At 46.8% G+C, this 2,500-nt stretch overlaps 8 non-coding genes across 8 annotated transcripts; all 8 read right to left on the reverse strand.

Annotated features, from left to right (window-relative positions):
• Positions 1–149: 149 nt before the first annotated feature.
• LOC146227682 (5S ribosomal RNA) lies at positions 150–268 on the reverse strand. Its single transcript, XR_014746375.1, has one exon. It is a non-coding gene; the product is annotated as a 5S ribosomal RNA (ribosomal RNA).
• Positions 269–444: 176 nt separating this feature from the next.
• LOC146227683 (5S ribosomal RNA) lies at positions 445–563 on the reverse strand. Its single transcript, XR_014744783.1, has one exon. It is a non-coding gene; the product is annotated as a 5S ribosomal RNA (ribosomal RNA).
• A 172-nt stretch (positions 564–735) lies between these two features.
• Positions 736–854, reverse strand: LOC146227684 (5S ribosomal RNA). The gene has a single exon (XR_014744784.1). It is a non-coding gene; the product is annotated as a 5S ribosomal RNA (ribosomal RNA).
• A 182-nt stretch (positions 855–1,036) lies between these two features.
• On the reverse strand, positions 1,037–1,155 carry LOC146227685 (5S ribosomal RNA). Its single transcript, XR_014746387.1, has one exon. It is a non-coding gene; the product is annotated as a 5S ribosomal RNA (ribosomal RNA).
• Positions 1,156–1,333: 178 nt separating this feature from the next.
• On the reverse strand, positions 1,334–1,452 carry LOC146227686 (5S ribosomal RNA). The gene has a single exon (XR_014744786.1). It is a non-coding gene; the product is annotated as a 5S ribosomal RNA (ribosomal RNA).
• A 182-nt stretch (positions 1,453–1,634) lies between these two features.
• Positions 1,635–1,753, reverse strand: LOC146227687 (5S ribosomal RNA). Its single transcript, XR_014746399.1, has one exon. It is a non-coding gene; the product is annotated as a 5S ribosomal RNA (ribosomal RNA).
• A 172-nt stretch (positions 1,754–1,925) lies between these two features.
• Positions 1,926–2,044, reverse strand: LOC146227688 (5S ribosomal RNA). Its single transcript, XR_014746411.1, has one exon. It is a non-coding gene; the product is annotated as a 5S ribosomal RNA (ribosomal RNA).
• A 172-nt stretch (positions 2,045–2,216) lies between these two features.
• Positions 2,217–2,335, reverse strand: LOC146227689 (5S ribosomal RNA). Its single transcript, XR_014746414.1, has one exon. It is a non-coding gene; the product is annotated as a 5S ribosomal RNA (ribosomal RNA).
• Between the last annotated feature and the right edge of the window lie 165 nt (positions 2,336–2,500).

The raw sequence follows: 2,500 nt of genomic DNA on the forward strand, positions 1-2,500 counted from the left end.
TATCCATATACAGATTTAGCAATTGACAATGCAAGGTGGTCTCTCTCTCTCTCTCTCTCGTGTCAAAATGAAAACAGCTTCCAGCCCCTTTCATGAAGGACTACTTGTGCATATTGCAAGATTTCAGTTTCTAAGTGAATGAGCAAAAGAGCATACAGCACCTGGTATTCCCAGGCGGTCTCCCATCCAAGTACTAACCAGGCCCGACCCTGCTTAGCTTCCGAGATCAGACGAGATCGGGCGTTGCCAGGCTGGTATGGCCGTACGAAATAAGTTGACAACCATAGGCTACTTATCCATATACAGATTTAGCAATTGACAATGCAAGGTAGTCTCTCTCTCTCTCTCTCTCTCGTGTCAAAATGAAAACAGCTTCCAGCCCCTTTCATGAAGGACTACTTGTGCATATTGCAAGATGTCAGTTTCTAAGTGAATGAGCAAAAGAGCATACAGCACCTGGTATTCCCAGGCGGTCTCCCATCCAAGTACTAACCAGGCCCGACCCTGCTTAGCTTCCGAGATCAGACGTGATCGGGCGTTGCCAGGCTGGTATGGCCGTACGAAATAAGTTGACAACCATAGGCTACTTATCCATATACAGATTTAGCAATTGACAATGCAAGGTGGTCTCTCTCTCTCTCTCTCGTGTCAAAATGAAAACAGCTTCCAGCCCCTTTCATGAAGGACTACTTGTGCATATTGCAAGATGTCAGTTTCTAAGTGAATGAGCAAAAGAGCATACAGCACCTGGTATTCCCAGGCGGTCTCCCATCCAAGTACTAACCAGGCCCGACCCTGCTTAGCTTCCGAGATCAGACGTGATCGGGCGTTGCCAGGCTGGTATGGCCGTACGAAATAAGTTGACAACCATAGGCTACTTATTCATATACAGATTTAGCAATTGACAATGCAAGGTGGTCTCTCTCTCTCTCTCTCTCTCTCTCTCGTGTCAAAATGAAAACAGCTTCCAGCCCCTTTCATGAAGGACTACTTGTGCATATTGCAAGATGTCAGTTTCTAAGTGAATGAGCAAAAGAGCATACAGCACCTGGTATTCCCAGGCGGTCTCCCATCCAAGTACTAACCAGGCCCGACCCTGCTTAGCTTCCGAGATCAGACGAGATCGGGCGTTGCCAGGCTGGTATGGCCGTACGAAATAAGTTGACAACCATAGGCTACTTATCCATATACAGATTTAGCAATTGACAATGCAAGGTGGTCTCTCTCTCTCTCTCTCTCTCTCGTGTCAAAATGAAAACAGCTTCCAGCCCCTTTCATGAAGGACTACTTGTGCATATTGCAAGATGTCAGTTTCTAAGTGAATGAGCAAAAGAGCATACAGCACCTGGTATTCCCAGGCGGTCTCCCATCCAAGTACTAACCAGGCCCGACCCTGCTTAGCTTCCGAGATCAGACGTGATCGGGCGTTGCCAGGCTGGTATGGCCGTACGAAATAAGTTGACAACCATAGGCTACTTATCCATATACAGATTTAGCAATTGACAATGCAAGGTAGTCTCTCTCTCTCTCTCTCTCTCTCTCTCGTGTCAAAATGAAAACAGCTTCCAGCCCCTTTCATGAAGGACTACTTGTGCATATTGCAAGATGTCAGTTTCTAAGTGAATGAGCAAAAGAGCATACAGCACCTGGTATTCCCAGGCGGTCTCCCATCCAAGTACTAACCAGGCCCGACCCTGCTTAGCTTCCGAGATCAGACGAGATCGGGCGTTGCCAGGCTGGTATGGCCGTACGAAATAAGTTGACAACCATAGGCTACTTATCCATATACAGATTTAGCAATTGACAATGCAAGGTGGTCTCTCTCTCTCTCTCTCGTGTCAAAATGAAAACAGCTTCCAGCCCCTTTCATGAAGGACTACTTGTGCATATTGCAAGATTTCAGTTTCTAAGTGAATGAGCAAAAGAGCATACAGCACCTGGTATTCCCAGGCGGTCTCCCATCCAAGTACTAACCAGGCCCGACCCTGCTTAGCTTCCGAGATCAGACGAGATCGGGCGTTGCCAGGCTGGTATGGCCGTACGAAATAAGTTGACAACCATAGGCTACTTATCCATATACAGATTTAGCAATTGACAATGCAAGGTGGTCTCTCTCTCTCTCTCTCGTGTCAAAATGAAAACAGCTTCCAGCCCCTTTCATGAAGGACTACTTGTGCATATTGCAAGATTTCAGTTTCTAAGTGAATGAGCAAAAGAGCATACAGCACCTGGTATTCCCAGGCGGTCTCCCATCCAAGTACTAACCAGGCCCGACCCTGCTTAGCTTCCGAGATCAGACGAGATCGGGCGTTGCCAGGCTGGTATGGCCGTACGAAATAAGTTGACAACCATAGGCTACTTATCCATATACAGATTTAGCAATTGACAATGCAAGGTGGTCTCTCTCTCTCTCTCTCTCGTGTCAAAATGAAAACAGCTTCCAGCCCCTTTCATGAAGGACTACTTGTGCATATTGCAAGATTTCAGTTTCTAAGTGAAT

Source organism: Hypomesus nipponensis, chromosome 24, assembly GCF_054491055.1.
Source record: "Hypomesus nipponensis isolate SF chromosome 24, ASM5449105v1, whole genome shotgun sequence".
Taxonomy (NCBI): Eukaryota; Metazoa; Chordata; class Actinopteri; order Osmeriformes; family Osmeridae; genus Hypomesus; species Hypomesus nipponensis.